This window comes from Protomyctophum parallelum, assembly GCF_964188405.1.
Source record: "Protomyctophum parallelum genome assembly, chromosome: 4".
NCBI classification, from domain to species: domain Eukaryota; kingdom Metazoa; phylum Chordata; class Actinopteri; order Myctophiformes; family Myctophidae; genus Protomyctophum; species Protomyctophum parallelum.
The window spans coordinates 32,928,643-32,951,609 of NC_139700.1; positions in this window are offsets into that span (position 1 = coordinate 32,928,643).

Genomic DNA, 22,967 nt, shown 5'->3' on the forward strand with positions numbered 1-22,967 from the left:
TCTCCTTTACTCCCTTTCCCCCTTCCATAGCTGCCCACTCTCTCTCTAAAAAAACGTACACACATGCGTACACATATGCACGCACGCACGCACGCACGCACGCACGCACGCACGCACACACACACACACACACACACACACACACACACACACACACACACACACACACACACACACACACTATCCTCTGGCTATTACCGGGATAAGTCCATTTGATCCATCCAAGGCAGTTGATGTCATTTTATTCATATATTTTCAAGCCCAGTGACTGACTTTATTAAAGGCTACTGCTTCAATCTATGCCGGTGATGGCGGATGAATGAATGGATGAATGCACCCACTGATGAAACGCAGACCGAGAAGGCCTTCAGATGACCACAGCCCTGATCGGGCCTGTCATTTACCCCCAAAAGTAGCATTTAACCCCCCACCCCAAAAAAGAAAGAAAACGGCGTGTTTTGTGTGCAATCGAAAACAGCTTGGCGAAACGGAGTCTTTTGGCAACAATGTTTCCTATTCATCTGTTAGTGAAGAGACACCCCCCCCCCCCCACCTCATGGTGACAAGAGGATGGCTGTTGAGACGAGGGGGAGAAAAAAAATGAGATGTTACAGCCAGTGGAGTAGAGAGAGAGAGAGAGAGAGAGAGACAGACAGAGAGAGAGACAGAGAGAGAAGAAAGTAGTTGGAGCCTGGACAAAAATGTGTCTATTCATGCCAACTGGTGTCCTGACCCTGCTGCAAGGCGGGCATCGTCCTTCTGTCAGGAGTGGGAATTAGAGGGCCATTCACGGGACACCAAAAAGACTTCAGTGGTGGGAGGGGTGGGTGGGGCCCCATCCGTCTCTTCTCCTTTATACGTCTTCACCTCCGATAACTAACATTCCGTTAACCATGCACTTAATCCATTTAGACCTGAGAACAATTTCTACAAATGTCTTCTAAATCATGACAGTTTTCTGAAAAACCTATAATGTTTCTATGTCAGTGGTGCTCAACCTTTTTCATGTCAAGGACCCAGAATTATCTGTATATGGCCGCCGACCCCCATCTGAAAATATGTTGGGACTAGGGATGTCAGTAACGGATAGTTTCCCAACCGGTTACCCGTTAGGATTAACCGGTTCATTACCGGATAGTGGTTGATTTTTTTCTTTTTTTAATAGGCTACCCCAAATGTAATATGCATGTATAGGCTACATAATTAAAGTTGGTAGACGAATGGCATACATTTATTTATGCTCCTTTTATAAAAGACAAACAAAAAAGCAACATTTAACAATATAAATAAATTGTTGTAGGCTTCTGGCTTAATCATCAATAAACAACGCATCGCATCTGCATGATGCATGCATCTGCGCGTCTACAGTACAGAGGTCCGCCGGTTCTAGTCCAACAAAACATAAATAAATCCAGTCCAGATCCGAGCAACCTATACCTATAAAGCCACTGGACGCATGGGCTAAGCCTTTTTTTATTATTAAGGAAGATCAGCATGCATGTCACCGTGTTCCGTTTGTTGACTTTTCGCTGACGAGAAAACCCTCAAACATCGATAGCACATGGCTAACTTTTGATAGCCGTAAGCTGTGCCAGTGTGGAGACGGATAGGAGGGCAGCGGCGGCTGTAAACGTTCTCCCTCCAGGCCAAATGGCCAATAATGGATTTAATAATGTAGGTCTCTGCATTGATACGGTCGACATGTGTTCATCTCGTCTCGCTGTCACTCGCTTACATTTTGACTACCGCAAAGCTACCGTTGTAACTTGTAGCCAACTAGCCATTGAAGTACAACAGAGAACGGGGACATTGAGGGGGCAGAAAACAGAGCCCGAGCGCTGTTCATGCAGCCTGGAGTGCGACAAGCTGGGCGGCGCAAATAGCAATTTTAGGCATGTGTGCAACATGACAACTGTTTTAAAGTATTGTACAGTGACAACTACAGTCTCTGTAATGTTTATGTTGTACTATTACTAAAAACGATCTAAAATAAAGGGATTTAAGATCAGAACACGCATTTATTATTATGCAAATTAACGGCTAACCGGTTAACCGGTTAACCCCTGACATCCCTAGTTGGGACCCCCCAGAAGCAAAGATTTGAGTGCTACAATTTTTGTATCTTTCCAGTTTTTCATGTGTTTATGAGGTGACCGTACTTCATTAGACACCCTGGAGTCGTTTTTATGTTCAATGGTGTATTAACTTTGTATTTATAGGGTTTCTTCCTGGAGGCTGAACTATTGACAGTCAAACGGGCCAATGAAATAAACAGTAATATAGTGACACCACACTATCAGCCCCTACCCTAACCCCTACACCTTCATCATTACAACTACAGCTGTGGGTGCGGCTTCAGTTCAGGTGGATCACCACCCATTACCACCCACCAGGCAAACCAGGCATATACTTAAAGGTGTAGGGCAACGGAAATGGTGGACATTTTATTTTGAGGTTTTAGCTTCAAACGCTGGCTCTGAAGTTTCTGAACCAATCAATCCCTCCAGGCTATGGGGTCTCAAAGTCTGTGACTTCCTGCACGTTAGTTTGTAAACAAAGTGACAGGGAGACATGAGGACAAGTCAGTGGATTATTTCTAACCTATACACAACCTATATACATATTTTAGTGTGATGATTAAGTTTAAAACAACACTGTAAAATGATTAAAAACTGAGTAGTTCTTTAATCAAAACCAGCTGTGTGGAGGAGGACAAGAAGCATGGGAAACAAACCGGTGAGCTTCATTTTTATTGGCTTTTATTGATGTGTATCTCTACACATCATCACGCAGCACGTTTTCGTTTTCAGGTAATAAGTAATTACATTTTTATTTTTGTGGACTTTTGATATAAAAACACACAGAAATAAGAATTTTTTTGGCATCCATTGTTAGGTATGCCCATATGATGTCCACGGATATGGTCTAAAAGTGTGAAAAAACGTATTTTTTTTTCCACTTTTTTATTAACTGGTGGGCGTGCCCACATAAAAACAACATTTTAACAAATACTGAAAAAATGATACCTCCTTATATAACAATAAGACCTGATGATCATGTTTTAGGTTGGAGAAAAATCATGGCACTCCTTTTTTAAAACATACACTCTGAAAGAATATATATTCTAAGATTTGCGCTACGATTTTTCAAAAATAGCAGATCTACAAGCTTGTATGAGCTTGTAGATCTGCTATTTTTTAATAGCTAAAGTATTAACAATCTTTAAAACACCAAAAGGGGTCCCGCCCAGAATGGGTTAAGCCACTTTTTTATACTTGTAAATCGATTGGATTTGGGATTTTTAAACATTTTGAAAAATCATATTTAAAAAAAGGAATATATTTATATTGAAAATTGGCCAAACATTTTATAAGACACATTTTTTACATTGTTTGGAAAAAGAAAAATGAACAAATAAAATGTGCCTACATAATGCCATGCCCTAAATAGCGACACCAGAGTCAATGTGGTTAAATAAAAAGATAAAGAAGAAAGAATACAAAGCTTGGGCAATGAAATGAAGCGCCTGTCTCTTTAAGCTGAATGTTTAGATGAGGAGAAATGGGAGCGCCTGTCTCTTTAAGGTGAATATTTAGATGAGGAGAAATGGAGCGCCTGTCTCTTTAAGGCGGATATTTAGATGAGCAGAAATGGAGCGCCTGTCTCTTTAAGGTGAATATTTGGATGAGGAGAAATGGGAGCGCCTGTCTCTTTAAGGTGAATATTTAGATGAGCAGAAATGGAGCGCCTGTCTCTTTAAGGTGAATGTGTAGATGAGCAGAAATGGAGCGCCCATGTCTCTTTAAGGTGAATGTGTAGATGAGCAGAAATGGAGCGCCTGTCTCTTTAAGGTGAATATGTAGATGCCAAGCGGCTGTGCTCCTGGCCAACCAGCGTTCCAGAGGAGAGGGGAAGGTCGTACAGAGTTCAGAGTGAGGGTGATGACTGATGGCTCTGTGTGCTGAAGGAAGGGGGCTGCTCGCACCTCCAACAGAACCGCTGCTTCATCGGGGTGAGAACGGGCCAGAACGGGGCCGGCAGGGAGGGGGAGGGCGGGGGAGTGTTCAGAGCCAAGCCAGGCCAGACCAGGCAGGCAATGGTGCTTGAACTCAGGGGTCTCTGGTTCTCAAAGTGAGGGGTTCCAGGGAGTTCCCCCAGCAGTCCCGAAGGTAATATAATATAAATCACATCATTTATTAAAAAAAATAGCAGATCTAGAAGCTCATATGCACACTGCGAAATTTTGTTTCAAAATAACGAAAATATTTTATGAGTGCGCAACTCATAATATATGAGTTGCGCATCTCCGGCCAATAGGTGTGAACGGTTTTGCCGACGTGCTAATGGGGGACCATTTAGAACAAAGGCGGCTGTGATTTGCTACTAAACAAAAATTTGCATGCACAAGGGCTGCACAAGTAGGCTATCTTTTGTTGTTTTTCTTGTTTTTTCGCCCCCTCTCTTCGAAGTTAGACTGGGCCAGCTCTAAACTGACTGGGCCACGGCCCGTGGTACCACTGCTCTATAGAGTGAATTCATTCATTTTTGGTTTCTTCCTCCTGACAGCTGAAAGCCTTTGAGTCAAAAGGCCCAATCAAAATGACAGTGATATAGTGACATCACAACATCATCCCCACCCCTAACCCCTCCCCCTTTATCATACAACAACAGCTATGGGTGTGGCTTCAGTTCATGTGGCTCACACCACCCATCACCACCCACCAGGAAAACCAGGCATACTTAATGAAGTGGTGGGTGTGGCCAAATACAAAAATAATTGTAACACTTTATTAAAAATATTTTTTATAGTATACCTGATGATCATGTTTTAGGGGGGGGGGGGGGTCACAGCATTCCATCTTTAGGCCTCCATGGCATCTCACTCTCAACAAAAATTAATGGAATATAAATGATTTTTTTTTTTTTCACAAATTCACATGGCGCTATTCTCGACACCGTGATTGATTGATTGCAATCGTATAGGTCGCATTTACTATGAAAACCTGCATCTTGCGTCCGTCCATCCGTCACCCATGCCTCCATATACGGTCAAACTATATCTTTCTGTGGCTCCAGATGATCCCTGTGCTTTAGACTCGCTGTTGACCTGTCTGTCTAGCATCAAATGTTGGATGAGTGAGAACTTTCTCAAGCTAAATGAGGATAAGACAGAAGTTCTCATAATCGTTATAGTGAGCAGAAAGAATCAATAATAAGCAGACTTGGCAACCTGACTGTAGAAAGTAACAGTACAGTAAAGAACCTGGGGGTTATTATTGATTCTGAATTTAATTTTAATTCACACATTAATCATGTTACCAAGATTGCCTTTTTTCACCTTAGAAATATTGCACGAATCAGAGCCTATTTGTCCTTGGACGATGCAAAAACGCTAATCCACGCCTTTGTTTTTTCTCTGCTTGATTACTGCAATGCACTTTTTTCAGGAGTTTTAACTAGAACTAAGATGAGAGAACTATTACTCCAGTTTTGGCATCACTGCACTGGCTTCCGGTTGTTTTTAGGATTGATTTTAAAATAATTTTACTTGTCTATAAAGCTCTCAATGGTCTCGCACCTTCCTACCTACATGACTGCCTGCCTAATTATGTCCCAAACCGCCCCATAAGGTCTTCCACTGCTGGCCTGCTCGCTTTGCCTAAAAAAATGGCAACTAAAAAATACGGGGAAGCAGCTTTTTGCTTCTACGGGCCGTCGGCATGGAACAACCTCCCACTGTACCTTCGTCAGGCAGCCTCTGTAGACATTTTTAAAGCTCAGCTCAAGACCCACTTCTACAACATTGCTTTTAATTGATCTTTTATTTTTTATTTTTTGTTCCTCACTGTGGTGTAATGTCATTAACTGGTGTATGAGCATAAAATGTTCTCAAGATCTCAGGCAGAGTGAAGGATATCAGGACACAGGACTCATCTCAATAGTTCAGGCATCGTTCTTTATTTTCATGTTTCCGGTCAATTTACAGCATAGCAACAGCATACTTCCATCATCCCTCCTCCCCATCAATGAATCCCTTTATCCTCTCCCAGACACCCTCATAATAATAACATATAGACAGTCAGTAACAGGTGGTCCTGCTAACACGTCCCTTCTTGGTCGGGAAAAGGATAGCACAGGGTTGTGGGAGGAGATGGCAAAGGTATATGTGGTCCTACTAGCACAAGTAAGACGCGCAAACGCGGGAAGCGAACGCAGCTCGTAAATGGCAATAACAACAATTAGAATAAATTACATACTTTTTAAAGGTTTTCTTTTTAAAGTTATCTTTTTTGTGTTTTTTTAAGATTTTATTTTTAAGTTAAGTTTTTTGAAGTTAAGTGTTTTTAAAGTTTTTTTTAAGTTAAATTTTTTTGTGTTTTTTTTTAGTTTTTAAGATTTTATTTTTAAGTTAAGTTTTTTGAAGTTAAGTGTTTTTAAAGTTTTTTTTTTAAGTTAAGTTTTTTTGTGTTTTTTTAAGATTTTATTTTTAAGTTAAGTTTTTTGAAGTTAAGTGTTTTTAAAGTTTTTTTTTTAATTTAAGTTTTTCTTTTTCATTTTAAGTTAAGTTTTTTTTTTTAAGTTAAGTTTTTTTTAAGTTAAGTTGTGTGTGTGTGTGTGTGTGTGTGTGTGTGTGTGTGTGTGTGTGTGTGTGTGTGTGTGTGTGTGTGTGTGTGTGTGTGAGTGCGTGTGTTTTGTGTGATACAGCTGTGCCCTCTGGTGGCGGGCGGGTGGTGTCACAGCGGGACAGACACACACACAGACATGATCTGCAGGGTCTCATAGTTTGCGTTCGCAATCAGCTGGTCCGAGTCTAAATGAGGTAGCTTACACAAATACAGTGGTCTAGCTAAACATGGGCTACCATGGAGAGAGTCGAATGACTCTATTCTAGCAACATAGGTGCTACTTGTTCTCATATTCTAGAATGGGGTAGGTACATAGCTACAGTGGCCTAATTAGACATGGTGGCAGCTGTCCGAGTGACAGCTGCTGGTCACTTGAAATGAGGCAATAGTGAAGGATGGATTAAATGAGATGATAAGACAGTAACCAATCATGTGTATATTCAATTGTATAATTGTCTCCACTTATGGCATTCTGAATTTCCACCACACTGGTGAACACATTAATGATAGACAGGCGAGCAACCTGTACTCTTCCTCCGAGGCAAACCAGCTGAATACACTGGTCTACTGCATGGGGGACGAGGCTGACGACGAGGCTGACTGACGGCCGAGCAGCGCCAGCGGTATGCTACAGTCAAAGACGGATTTGACAAGTTCTTCATCCCGAAGAAAAATGTCATATATGAACGGGTCAAATTCAACAAGAGAGTACAGCAGCCTTCAGAGCCAGTGGACGTATTCATCACAGCACTGTATGCACTAGCAGCGACCTGTGAGTATGGTGATCTACATGATGAGCTCTTGAGGGACAGAATAGTAGTGGGAATTAAAGATTCATGCCTGTCAGAGAGAATGCAACTGGATAGGGATCTCACTCTAGCAAAAGCCATCACAATGGCCAGACAATCTGAGGAAATTAAGAGGCAGCAGTTTGATCTGAGAGAACTAAGTGCCAGCACACCAGCCATGGATGCTATGCATTTTAAGAGGGGAAAACAAAACACATTCAGAAACAAAGATCAGACACAGGGGCAGTACAAAAATTGGAAAACTGTTAAACCTGTGCAAACCAGAGTTGAAAATAAAGCATGTGGAAAATGTGGAAGATCACCCTCTCACCCAGTGTCACAGTGCCCAGCTAAGAGTGCAGACTGCCACAACTGTGGAAAACGTGGCCATTTTGGAAAAGTGTGCAGATCAAACAAAACTGTACATGAAGTTGCAGAGGATGTGGATGGACTGTTCTTAGGTGAATTGGGCTCTGGTGAGGACCCCTGGATGGCTGACATCAGCATTAGGGGCAGCACAATGTCCTTTAAAATAGACACCGGGCAGACGTCACAGCCATTTCTGAAAAGATGTACAAAGATGTCATGCACAGAGAGGGGGAGCTAGAAAAAGCCCTCAAACCACTCTATGGGCCGGGTGGTGTTAAATTGACTGTCCTGAGGTCGGCCACAGAAACACTCTCATACAAGGAGAGGAACATTACAGAGAGGGTCTTTGTAGTGAGAGGCCTACAGGTGGCGCTGCTGAGTAGGGCAGCTTCAGTTAGCCTCAAGTTAGTGGCCAGAGTTGACACTATAACCCAGGAGACAGTTAGGCAGACTTATCCTAAACTGTGCGATGGACTCGGGCTGGTTCAGAAGGCCTACACAATCAAACTCAAGCCTGACGCACAGCTCCCTTAAAGTGCCACGGCGTGTCGCTTTGCCACTCATGGGCAAAGTCAAAAAAGCGTTGGAACGGATGGAAAATCTAGGGGTCATCAGCCGCATTGAGGCACCAACAGACTGGTGTTGTGGCATGGTGGTAGCACCCAAGAAGAACAAGGAGGAAGTTCGCATCTGTGTGGACATGACACCACTGAACGTGTCAGTGTGCCGTGAAAGATATATCCTTCCCTCTGTAGAGCAGACGCTAGGCATGCTCACAGGAGCACAATTTTTCACAAAGCTAAATGCAAAAATGGGTTTCTGGCAGATTCCCTTGGCCAAAGAATCAGCTCTGTACACCACATTTATCACGCCATTCGGGAGTTACCACTTTAACCGCCTGCCTTTCGGCATCTCCTCTGCCCCAGAGCACTTTCAAAACATGATGGTGTCTGAGGTCACCTCCGGCCTAGAAGGTGTAGTCTGTCACATGGACGACATTCTGGTCTGGGGGGCTACAGAGCAGCAGCATGAAGCCAGGACGCATGCTGTACTGGAGAGGGCAGTGAAAGCAGGGGTCACACTCAACATGTCAAAATGTGAGTTTGGGAAGAGAGAGGTCAAGTTCCTTGGTTACATCATCTCAGCAGACGGCATGAGGCCGGACCCAGACAAAACCAGAGCCGTGCAGGACATGAAGGAGCCTACAAATATAAGCGAGCTCAGAAGTTTTCTGGGTATGGTGAACCAGTTAGGGAAATTCTTACCTAACCTGGCGGAGAAGGACAAGGCACTGAGAGATCTGCTGTCCAAAAAGAATCTGTGGTGCTGGGGTCACGAACAACAGAGGGATTTCTGCAGACTCAAGCAGGAGCTCTCCACTGCACCAGTCCTCCAGCTCTACGACCCTAACAATCCACTGAAGATATCAGCGGACGCCTCGTCCTACGGCCTAGGCGCAGTGACGCTCCAGATGGACAGAGAGGTATGGTCACCAGTAGCGTATGCTTCCAGGTCCCTGACTGACACAGAGCAGCGCTATGCGCAGCTGGAAAAGGAGGCACTAGCGCTGACATGGGCCTGCGAGAGGTTTAGCGCCTTCATCCTGGGCCTACATTTCGACCTCGAAACCGACCACAAACCTCTTGTGAGTCTACTGGGTGGGCAGGCTCTGGACGCGCTGCCACCTAGGATTCAAAGATTCAGGATGCGCTTAATGAGGTACTCCTACACAATCTTTCCCACACCGGGGAAGAGCCTCACAACTGCAGACACACTCTCTCGTGTCCCACTCAAAGATGGAGTGATACGGGCAGAAAATGACCTGATGGAGGATACTAATATCTATGTTGACTCAGTGCTGGACAACCTTCCTATGAGTGATAAGTACCTAACTGAGCTCCAAGAGCAGCTGTGTGCTGACAGTGTCTGTGCCCAGGTCATGAAGTACAGTGTCGAGGGCTGGCCTGAAAGACATCAGTTACAGGGCCCGGTCAAGCACTACTGGCATGAGAGAGCACATCTCAGTGTGCACAATGGACTGCTCCTGCGTGGAATGAGGTTGGTGATACCTGCCATCATGAGAAATAGTGTTCTTGACAAGATACATGAGGGGCACCAGGGGGTAGTTAAGTGCAGAGAACGTGCAGTTCAGACAGTGTGGTGGCCTGGACTGAGCTGTCAGATAAGAGAGCTAGTGCTCAACTGCAGAGAGTGCATCAAAGAAAGGGTTAACCCCAGAGAACCTCTGCTGCCAACCAAACTCCCGGATGGGCCCTGGCAGAAGTTAGGTGCAGATCTATTCACCCTGAGAGAGAAAACATATCTGCTCGTGGTGGATTATTTTTCCAGATTTGTGGAAATAGCACAACTCAGCCCGACTAGGTCCACAGACGTGATAGTCCATCTGAAATCGATGTTCACACGTAATGGAATTCCCTATCATTTTATGTCTGACAATGGCCATTCTCAGGACATGAGATGAAACAGTTTGCAGCTGACTATGGATTTGTGCACGTGACCAGCCCTAGGTATCCGCAGGCAAACGGCGAGGCGGAGCATGCCGTCCAAACAGTTAAGAACTTGCTCAAGAAGGCCAACGATCCTTATCTTGCCCTCCTGGCCTACAGGGCCACTCCACTGAGTAACGGCTACAGCCCTGCCCAGTTGCTCATGGGGCGTCGTCTTCGCACCACCTTTCCCGTCCTTCCTGAGAGGTTGAGGCCAGCTCTACCAGACCTGCAGGCCCTTCAGCACAAGGAGCGGGAGAAATGACTGATGGATGCAAAGTGTTTCGATGAGAGACACAGGGCAAGAGCCCTCACAAAGTTGTCACCTGGTGACCAGGTTTGGATTACTGACGCAAAGGCACAAGGGACTGTTACATCCGTACACAACAGCCCACGGTCCTATCTGGTGTGTGGACCACAAGGGACGCTGCGGAGGAACCGTCAACATCTCGTGCCTATGCCAGAGTCTCAGGATGTGACTCAACCTGTGCGGGAGAACGTTCTTCCATGCGCAGGCTCTGGGACCTTGTCTCCGTCTAAGCCATCTCAGAGCACACCTAGTGGTGTGAGAACAAGGTCAGGCAGGGAAGTTAGGAAGCCACAGAGACTCGACCTGTAAGAAAGAGAGAAAAGAAAACATAATGGTTTTGATATTGTGAAAAGAAAATAAGTGATTTGTTTTTGTATTCAAGGAATGAGGCACATTTGGTTTGGTGTTTAAAAAAAAAAAGGACACTGATTTTGTTTTGTTATTTGAATGTTTGACTGTGGTACACTTCGTTTTTCTCTTTAATGGCAACAATGAATATGTGACGTATTGATGTTATTTCTGTGTAAAAAAGAAAAGAAAGAAGAGAGTGAACAGATGTTATTTTGCTGTTGGGGTAAAGATGAAATATGATTTAGATTTTTTTGTGAATTGAAAAGAGATTACAGCTTTGGGTCTTTTCAAACCTTAGTAAGGGGGATGTGGTGTAATTAATGTTATTAACATTAATGATGACGTCATACTGAAGTGCCCGGATGGGGCTTATGTTGACAAGCAGTAGGGGAGAGCCGCCAAGGATGTAACATTTTGCACGTTTCATTTTTTTACTCAGAGATCCGTTTATCTACACATGTAATATTTTCAGGCAACGGACCTACACATGTCTGCTACCATAAACCACTTCAAGTAATTTTTTTGATGAAACAGATCGGGAGTTATTAAACCGAACGTGGACGCTGTTTCAGTGTTACATTTGCTGCGCATATCGGATTAATTGTAACGGCATGCATGATAAATGTAACAACGCTAAAAAACACCATTAAACATATCGTTTTCAGCTTAAAGCAATTATATTTCATTAAAGCAACTCCTTAGCATTGTTTTCATACCATGGATGTGATAAGAAAATGTATCAAAAATAAGGGAAATATTAAATAGTATCGGGTGTACCAGTTTGGGCTTTTTTTTTTTTTTTGTCAGTTCAGTGGGGAAATACATTGATTAAACAAACGTTTTATTTATTGAGTTGTACAATGTTATACAACCCTACAATAATTTTAGAATACACTACACAATACAATACAATTTTAGAACATATAATATTGGCCAAATGTAAATATTACATATAATGGTATTGAATGGAAAGCGGACCATTTGTAACATGTTACAAATGGCCCACTTTTGCAAGTTGTTCTTTGCCGTTGCTTACAGACCAGAATGAACGTGCATTCCGTCTAAACACGATGCAAACTAATGAAGAACATAAGCATGAAGACATCCATGTGGATTTTTATTCACCAACATCAAAGAAAAAAATTGTAGCACACATATACTCCAGGTGTAAAATTATACGCCTTTTGAAAAAAGTCAGTTTTTCGCCAATAGCTCCCCGTGGGATGAAGGTAAACACTTCAAACTTCCTGGGCACGTAGAGTACGTTGCTGTACACATACTGACGCGATGGCGTCATGGTGGCGTTGACCAATCAAGAGATAACGTCCATGTTACAACCTTGAAGCGTTACAATCGTGGCGGCTCTCCCCTACCTACTTGTAACACACGTTTATTTGATGCTTGAAACTATCGTTCAGTAAACTATACTTACCCAAGCTCTTGTAGTATTCCTTGCCTCTAACAAAGAACACAACACTCACTGTATTGCATTACTGCTTGTTTTTTAATGTCGTTGCCTTGCTTTTCTTTTATTCTCCATTGTTCTGTAAAGCACTTTGAGCTGCATTTCATGTCATGAAAGGTGCTATACAAATAAAGTTTTATTATTATTATTATACCTCGTGACATCACGTCACCATATATGGCTACGCCTCGTGACATTATGTGACATCATGGAGACTCTTAGATCTCCATATATAGTGCCTCGTGACACGTCATCCTACCAAATATGGTCATCTGAAGATCACAGCACTGACCTCTTCTAACTCTGGATAACCATACATGGAGAATACTGGATCATCACCTAGATCTGCATATTGAGCCGGCCAGCGACTCTACATCTCCTGGCCTAATAAATGTTGATTTGGGAGTCCTTGACACGAAAAAGTTTGGGAACCACTGGGCTAGCGGACCTCAAAAAGGTTGTATCAGGGGGTTCAGTCTTCACAGCGTTGGGGTCCAGGATGCTGGTTCTTGGGGGTTCAGTCTTCACAGCGTTGGGGTCCAGGATGCTGGTTCTTGGGGGGTTCAGTCTTCACAGCGTTGGGGTCCAGGATGCTGGTTCTTGGGGGATTCAGTCTTCACAGCGTTGGGGTCCAGGATGCTGGTTGGGGGTTCAGTCTTCTATCACAGCGTTGGGGTCCAGGATGCTGGATCTTGGGGTCTCTCTAGTCGTTCGTCTGATGATGACCATGGTGAGGAGCAGCATGAGGAAGATGGTCACCGTGCCGACGACACGGACCGTCATCACTGCCACGTGGATGGAGTGGGCGGAGTCTGGCGTTCCAGTGGGAGGGGCAGGCGGAGGCTGGAGGGTGGAGGCGGAGTCTGGCGTTCCAGGAGGAGGGTGGCGGGTGGAGGCGGAGTCAGCTGCTGGTCCAGTGGGAGGGGCAGACGGAGGAGGGTGGAGGCGGAGTCAGCTGCTGGTCCAATGGGAGGGGCAGGAGGAGGGTGGAGGGTGGAGGCGGAGTCAGCTGCTGGTCCAGTGGGAGGGGCAGGTGGAGGTTTGGTCGCTGGTGTCATCGCCTTCACGTCTCGTAGGAAGTCGACGGATGTCTTCTCTTCTCCGTCGACGGTCACCCTACATGTGAACTTCTTGTTCTGGTGGAGTTTGCGGATTACCAGATGTTTAGAACAATTAGACCTATCTGAGTCTATCAGGACACCGTTCTCATCTAGCCAGCTCAGAGTGTACTCTTCACAACTTCCGCCATCTGAAAACAGACTCAGAGTGCATCTTAATACCTGTCTTGTCCCACTGTTTGCTCTGCATGTCTCTCACTTCCACTACAAACAGATCAATGGCTTGAGCATCTCCATATGTATCGTTATCCATGTTGTATTGTTGACAGGAATAACGACCAGCATCTTCAGCTGTGACGTCTGTAACAGTCAGAGAGCAGTTAGACTCCAGTCTCATTCTGTCTTTAAAACGGTTTAGTTCAGTATGAATCCAACCGTCCATAGCCACAATAACAGCGTGTCTTGCATGTTGTCCACTATAAGCCCATGTAGCTGATTTACATTCAGGACCATCAGGTAACAAGTCATACGGCAGATTGACAGTGTCTCCAGATCGTCGGTAGAGGTCCATTTGGTTCTGCATGAGGATGTTGTCGACTCCAAGCAACAGAACAAACAACAGCTGAATCATTCTGACGCCAGACATTCTGACTTGAACTATAGCTCTTTTAGTGTCTGTCTTGTCTAAATTATTGTGTTGAGTTTATAGGCAATTCACACTGAGACGGACTGAATCCATTTCATTGGAACCGTTTACGAATACGGTTGCCTGGTCCCCGATGGCCATGATTCACATTGCCCGAGATACAACAGCGCACCCGGGTACACTTGCATAACACACTTTAATCCTCCAGATGGCGTTTTGCTTGATGGCTGGCGTGCCCGGACACTGACCATCAACTCTCCGACATTGTCTCAAATAAATCCAGACACACTGCATTGCATTGCCTCTTTGGCAGCCTGCCTGCTATTCACTGTGTCAGTCAGTTCTGTGCTCCAGTGTATTAGTTTGCTATGGATTCTACTTTAGCATTATTATTATTTTGTTTTACTTTGGAAACTGTGCCAAGCAAAGCCCAAGAGCCACATGTAGTCCGCAGAATAAGATCAGCGCGTACTGCGGTGCTGCGCGTATAAGCAGATTCAACAGGAGAAGGGCGGCGTTGAGAAATGCGCTGGTGTTACGCATCGTGCAGCGGCTGTGTTTTTTTTTTTTTACACTTGGCTCGTCGACTAAGATTATGTCACGTTCTTAAAAAAAACAGTCCACTTCCTTCTTTAGGTACGCATGCATTCACATTGGAACGATCCGTATCTGAATACACTTCAACGGTCCAGAGACCCTCCCCCCATGCTGTCCCGGGGACGGTTGGGCGATCCGCTCCCGGGAACGGTACGCATCATTCACACTACCACAACATCTGCCAAGTGGTCCCGAGTGCGCACCCGGGGCCATAGTGTGAATCGCCCCATAGTCTCTGTCTCTCCCTGTCCGTGTTTCTCAAAGTGTCTCAAAGTGTCTCAAAGTGTCTCAGAGTGTCCAGTGAGGCTACAGCAGGCAGAATTCGTGTGGTTGACGGTATAGTTCCTCATCCACATCCGCATTCTGTTGTGTTGTGTTTATTGTGAAATCATGTATGTTGAAATGCAGTTTACGTGTAGGATAGACGTCAAGGTCGTCAATGCATCTGCATTATATAACTTTTACATTTATTTTGGCATAGGGATGCAACGATATGTAAATTCCGGGCCGATACCGACGTTTAAAATAATAATTATCCGATAGCCAATATAGTCAGGGAATATTATCAGTATAATGTCAAATTGAAATCTGGGATAACATTTCTTACCAAGACTTTTCTTCACCAATGTGTTTGAAAAGGTGTCTACTAACATATCCCACATTGGTTTATATTCAACCACGCTAGGAATTTTTGACAGCTGCTGAAAGTTTGTGAGCTTGTAGATCTGTTCAAGCTGTTATTTCGGGCTTGTTTATCTGTAAAGACAGACCGATTAATCGGACCGGTCTGATTGATTAATTGAACCGATGCCGATTAATCTAAAAACTACTAGAATCTGCCGATACCGATGTGTTTTGCAGACTAATCTCCCAACACTCAATACACACAGGTCAATACAAAATCTGGATAAAACCAGAAAAAGCTTGTTTACATCAGAGTCCTCCATTTTCAATTAATCAAAACATCTAAAGACATACAAAAATATACATCTATACAAAAAAAGAAAAGAAATCAACAAACGGTTAGAAAAAAAGGGAAACGTGTACAGTAAAGAACAATAGAATTGTAGCCGCTCACAAATGCTTTTGAAGGAGGCTAGGCTAGGGATTCACATTTCTTAACGGCTGTTGTTAGGGCATTCACATTTCAGTGGCGCAGGAGCGAAATTTATTTAACCCCTCGTTTGAGCCAAATCTGGGTTGAACGTGGTTTGTGGAACTCCCTCTGGTGTTGTGATCGTGAACTTTGTTGACATTAAGGAAGTATTTTGACAGATACATGCATGGATATCTTGGTGGTGTAGCGAATCTAGGCCTAGAATGAAAGTTAAGTGGTTGACCAAACCTCGCCGGCCTGTGATTTTGTCCCAGCTTTGACGTGAGAGCAGCAAACGGAACGCGCGTAATAGGCCTATATAGCCTAGCCTATGTGTGCGGGCTGTGGTGTGTCTGCTCTGCGCGTGTGTGACATTTATAGAATCTAAAACCCAGCTTGCACAACCCTGCCCAACCCCTCCAGTACTCCACCCCACCACTACCCCTCCACTATCAAGAGCTGTATCGTTTTGCAAACCTCTGCGGTGGTGTTGTCAGCCGGCTCTCTGTGAAGTGGCCCGGGCCCCATAAAACAACAGTGACGTGAGTGATTGATCCAGCAATGAGGATGGCAATACTCCTCTGCATCAATATGAGCAGCCAGCGCCGGTGCGTGCTCAGCGCCGGCAGCGGCCTGCGGGACCCGCAGCCCTTTCAGACAGCTCTCTGTTTCTCCTCAGAGGGGAAAATCCATATACAATTGATGGCAGTTCAAAGAGAGGCTTTATTGTGGGATATCAAATAAAACATCAGAGAAACACGGTGGCAGGGCGAGAGAGAGGCAGGGAGGGAGGGAGAGAGAGATAGAGGGAGAGAGAGGTGTATGTGTGCGTGCGTGCGTGCGTGCGTGCGTGCGTGCGTGCGTGCGTGCGTGCGTGCGTGCGTGCGTGCGTGCGTGCATGGAGGAAGTGATCTGCATTTTGCTTTATCTGGGGGTTTTCTCCTTTGCACTGAATGGTAATGAACAGGCTTTAGATGAATACCTAGGATCCAATGTGAATGACACAATATGACGCCACATCATATTGCACAACCATAATGTACTGTACTGTACCGTACGTATAGACATCCGCCAGACAGCTGATCGTCTGTGAATGAACACAACGCAGATGTGACCGACAATGGTGTAAAGTATTTATACGGTTATTTGAGGGTGTAGCGAGAGTGTGTGTGCGTGTGTGTGTGTGTGCGCGCGTGTGTGTGCGTGTGTGTGTGTGTGTGTGTGTGTGTGTATGTGTGTGTGTGAGAGAGAGAGAGAGAGAGAGAGAGAGAGAGAGAGAGAGAGAGAGAAAGAGAGAGCTGAGAGAGAGAGATCAGTGGTTTCCTGTCAGTTCTTTGCAGCATGGCCGCTAGCTAAACCCATGGTGATTTCATCAGCACCAGCTTCTAATCCACTTATTTAGCGGAATACATAATTAACACAGCCTTAATTGCTGTAAGGACAGTTTTGACAGAAATCATTTCCCGTGGCCAGACACCGTGAATATTGAACATGTTCCTCACACCTTATCAAAATACCTTATAAAAAAAAAACCTTGTCAAGACTTAATCAAGACATTATCAGAACTTTGTTGATTTCTCACACAATACCCCCTATATACATTATTTCTCTGCCTGCCTGCCTGTCTCTCTGTCTCTCTCTTTCTCCCTCTCTCTCTTTGGCTGTGATTGATGGACGTGTCAGGTGTGAAGGAGCGCCATGGCAGGCTTGCTTCGCGGGGTCATGTGCCGGTGGCAGATGGCGTAGCCGGCCGGGTATGGGAGCACGTTCGCCCGCTGTTTGCTCTCCTTGCCTCCCCTTGTTTTACCATCCAGTATACCACCGAGAGAGGAGAGACGCCATAGGGGAGGGAGGGACAACACAGGAATTAAGGGGAGATATGGGACGAGGAAAGGAGGAAGGAGAAAAGGCAATAAAGGGGAGGGAGAATATATAAACTAACATCCTGTGAATTTAATCTGGGGGTTGAATTAACACTCAGGTATAGGCCTACTGGGTAATATTAAACCTTGAACCTTATATTAAGGCCCAAATGATTTGAATATACACTCAGGCAGGCCCGGCGCCAGGATGAAATGACAGAGGGGGCAATCGGGGGCAGGTATTGGACATGAAGACAATGCGCCACATTTGCATATCTATAGAGGGCGGAGGCGCACGATTTCGTTGGCTTCCTTCCTTTCAATGCCTGGAAATGTACCATTGTTTTGTCTGTAACTATTTGATCTAAGGGGGCAAAGAGGTTGATTTAGGGGGGCAAACGCCCCCTTTGCCCCCCTGTGGCGCCGGGCCTGCACTCAGGTATAGGCCTACTGGGTAATATTAAACCTTGAACCTTATATATTAAGGCCCAAATGATTTGAATATGAATTAACACTCAGGTATAGGCCTACTGGGTAATATTAAACCTTGAACCTTATATTAAGGCCCAAATGATTTGAATATAGTAGAAATGAAGTCACCAATGGTGGAGTGAAGAAATATTTTTATTGTCTTATCATAGTTCAGTCAGATAACTCACGAATAGATTTAACCAATATTTATTATAGAATGAGAATACAAGTGTGCATATGATATTTGACTTGGCGTTCGGCTCTGCTGGATTTTCTCCCTGCTCGGCACGATTAAGCACCAACATAAAACATTAAGAGCATGGAGATAGATATACAATAAAAACCCCATGGGGAGCATAAATAACAGAGCCCACCGGTGGTGCTGGGGTGGTGGTGGGAGCAAACAACCAGGAACCATAGCAGAAGGAAGGCAGGAAGAGCATGCAGACTATAGTGAGCTTAAGTAGCCCGCCCAATTGGTCAGCTGACTGCCACATCAGCGAATGTGGGGCTTGCACACACTTATACACCCACATAGTAATGCAGCATGTTAACCTTTTGAGTATAGTGTATATGCGCCTTTGAGCACGGCATGAACTCCCTCGAGTGTGACTGAATGAACTAACTCTGCAGGCTACGTGTCATATGCTGTGCTTCATTCTCTGTCTCTAAATGGTAAATGGTGCATTTACATATAGGCCGTATTGTGAGGTCCCTTTTCGTTCAGTTCCGTTCCCACGGAAGGGGGACTACACAATTTATTTCTATATAAAAGAGATTTATAGGTAGAAAGTCCAAATAAAAAAGTTCTACTCGTGCCACCCTGCAGTTTTTTTGTGGTCAGTGGTCAAAGACGGGACTATTTCTTACAAGGCGTACTAATATGTGCAAGGGGAGTGGTGTGGTTTTGGTCACGTGGACCAATCGCGTAGCAGCTTTATTCCCTTGAGTATGCGCGTGACGTCATCGTATGCGGATGTTGCTGCGCTGTTTGTTTTCATTCACTCTAAACACCAAAAAAATGGGAAAGAGCTGTTGTGCGATTGACTGTACAAACAGATTAAAAAATAACTCGGAGCTATCCTTTTACAGACTGCCGAAATGTAAAGAAAAAAGAAGTAAATGGATCGCTGCACTTCTGGTTACTCCAGACACCGACATGGATTTGCCACTTTCACTTTGTGTCAGGTATGTTGCTTTTTTGTAAAACCATACGTTCAATGTAAAAGGGCCTTTTCACACAATGTCCCGTTTTAAACGAACCTAACGGAGTTCTCTTCTTGTGGACCAAAAAGTGGATTAACATAGTCCGTTCCCCTGAAAGAGATCTGGTCAAGAGTAATCACTCATCAGCATGTTGTTACGTGTTTCTACACACACAGACTCTGTGGAAAGACTTATCCTTGATGTTAATTATTTTTATCAACACACCCAGTTACTGAATGTTAAGTCTCCATGGTTTTTCTCAGAATATCGTATGACACTGATTTATATGACACATTAAGAGTCCACTGACTAGTACAGTGGTTATCAAACTTTTTTTTTTTTTTTTTCAAGGACCCACATAACTTTTGATTGTTGTAACTTACTCTGAGAGTGTACGAATGGAACCAAATGGACCCATAGTGTCAGAGTTACAGACCTGCATGTGTCCATTTGTACACTCAGGCTGTAAGGGTCCATTTGGTTCCATCTCTCAGAGTTACAGACCTGTAAGGTCCATTTGGTTCCACTCTCACAGACCTGTAGTCTTAAGGCCTAAGAAGGGTCCATTTGGGGTCAATTGGTTCCATTTGTACACTCAGTTACAGACATGCAGGCTAATCCTCTCTCACTCTAATGCCAGACTGGCATTAGAGTGAAACACTGGCATTGTCAGTGTGTGCCAGTGGTCACCCTTGGCACCCGTGGTTAAAGCTGCTCTACACCAAACTTATTTGCCAAAATAGCCGGTCTACAAGCTCACAATGTTGTGAGCTTGTAGATCTGCTATTTTCTGCAAATGTTCCCTCCAGAATAGGGATGCTATTGTTCCAGTGGTTAATGTAAAAAAATTATCTCACAATGATTTGGCAGCCCCGTCCCGGATGAGTTTGTTTTGAGGCTGATGTCTGAAACAGGACATATGTCAAAACACCCCATATATGTAAACAAATTAATATCATATTTCTAGTAAATGTTTTTTTTGTTTTTGTTATTTAAGGGGAAAAGAGTGATGATCCTCTACATCCTGACTATGTGCCAAGGTTATTTGGTTTCACCTCCATCACTGATCGAAGTACAGCAGAGGTACAGACTGTTGTTGAAGTCCCAGGCATTGGGGTCCAGACAGAGGAAACACAAAATGACATTGCCTCATTACATGAACAGATTCAATCTTTAAATGCTGAATGTCAATCACTTAGGGATAAAGTCAACAAATTAGAAAGTGAGTTGAAACATCGTACTCTTGATCCTTCAGAATTTGATGACAGCAAAATGAAATTCTTCACATGACTTTCATGTTGTTGTTCAATTTTGTGTCACCAAGTTTACCACCTCCTGCAAAACAGTCACTTAGTGATACTCAGAGACTTCTGCTTACACTGATGAAGCTGCGCCTCAATCTGTCTGAGGAACTTTTAGGTTACCTCTTTGGCATTCATTGAGTCAACCGAGGTAAGCCAAGCAGGTTCATCTTGGCAGCAGTTTTAACCTTGACCAGTCAACTTTCAGTTTCAACACACTGAGCAAATATGTGTGCCACCTGTATGGCCAATCATCTGCCAAAAACGTGAATGATGCAAGGTACAAATCATTCTGTACGGCATCATCAGCTTTGCCAGAACTGTCCATTCCCCCAACAAGTGATGCTCTCCACCAACATTGCAAAAGGGCAAACTACCAAGCAGCAGTGATGAGACGTTCTCTGACTAGTAGGATGTGTGCTCCTTCACCCATTGGCAGTGGATGGGGCATGGAGGATAGGGAGTTAACAGTAACATGGATGATTAGAAATCCTGCCCCTGATAGTGTGTTGCAGGTAGTCCACTGTAATTGTAAAAAAAAAAGCAAATGTGAGACTGAAAGATGTTCATGTATGTCTGCAAAACTGTCTTGCACTGATTTATGTCACTGCCAGGACTGTGAAAATGTGTCAAAAGAAACAGAAGAAAGAGGTACATGGGATGATGACTCTGATGAAAGTGATAGGGATGAGTAACCCAACATGTTACCATGTAGGCCTACTACTTGTTTTGTTCAAGAATTATTAAGATGTTAAAGAATTGACACACTACCTACATCCATTTAAATGCAATGCATAAATGCAAACAGCACAGACTACTTACACAGCCAACAGAAGGTTTTATTGTGATGCATTTGTAGGCTATTTTGTATTTTCATATATTTCCTTGGCAGGGGGGGGGGGTGGATGTACAAGTGACAGATGCTGTGACACTTTGCGGTACTTGTAAATAAATAAATGTTTCATACAATTATGTTGTAATCATTCTGACCTCTAGTACTTAAAATTTTAGTCTTGTGCATTTTTTGCATTATTGCAATTTAGGGGGCGTGGTAACATTTGGATAGATTTTCTGCCATTTTGGTCCAAGGTGCCCTGATTTTCTTTTCTACCTTTCATTACACAGTAGGTTGAGACATTTTCTATGTATGAAACATAAGCTCTTGGCACAATTTACTGTGTAGGCTTCATTGTACTGTGTGGCAAACACTTAAGTTGAAGCATATTCTTTATAGAAATATGCTACATTACATGATCTGAATTCACATATGAGTAAACTAAAGGCACCAATACTTGTTTCAGATGTTAAGTATATGCATTTGACATTTGAGAAAGATTTTGTGTTGCCAAAAACACATTTTACAAGCAAAAACAGCAGCACAAGATTTTCGTTTTTTGGTTATACACTGTTTATACATTTATGGCTTGTGACAAAATACTGCAGGATATTATGAGTAGAACTTTTAACCCAAAGTCTAGAAGGGTATTATCTATGAAAAAATGCATTGAATGAGTAGTTCGCATGACATGGGAACGAAACTAATTTTCTAAGCACTTTGTCATGGGTCCCAACACGGCCTAATAGGCCTAGTGCCTTTATCCAAGGAGCTTTACATAAATTGTGCATTACATTCACCCATTCACACACACATTCATACACCGATGGCGGCGGAAACCATGCAAGGCACCAACCAGCACATCAGGAGCAACTAGGGGTTCAGTGTCTTGCTCAAGGACACTTCGAGGGGAGCCCGGGTTCGAGCTGGCAACCTTTCGGTTGCCATCCAGCCACTCTACCCCTGAGCCACCGCCGCCCGTCTCTACCTTTAATTGTCTTATATACCATTATTGAAAGGATAAGCCCCTTGAGATGTCGTATCTCATTTTAGAGGGGGTCCTCAACACAGATACATTGTACAATACAGTTCACAAAACAATACAACAGTGTAACCATACATACATACAGGACAAAACAAAACAACACAAAATAAAAAGAAAAGCTCTCCCAAAGATAGCTCCCACTCCACTGTTTCAAGCCTAAATAGCAGACTCTCTACCCTTGCAGGTCAATTTGTGCAGTTTAGAGTTAAAGTTGCAGTCCGTAACATTCATGTCTTATCCCCACATCCAACCTTGCGTATTTTATATTAAAATACGTTCCGGATCGCAGCTTTAAATCAACACTCAGGACTTTGCTGTGCCCATGTTTACACTACCATATACTCTAATCACCTCCACATTCTCTACTCCTCTCTATCTCTGTCTCTATACCTCTCAGTCGTGCAGGAACGGGTCATAATCTAGAATCCATTTAC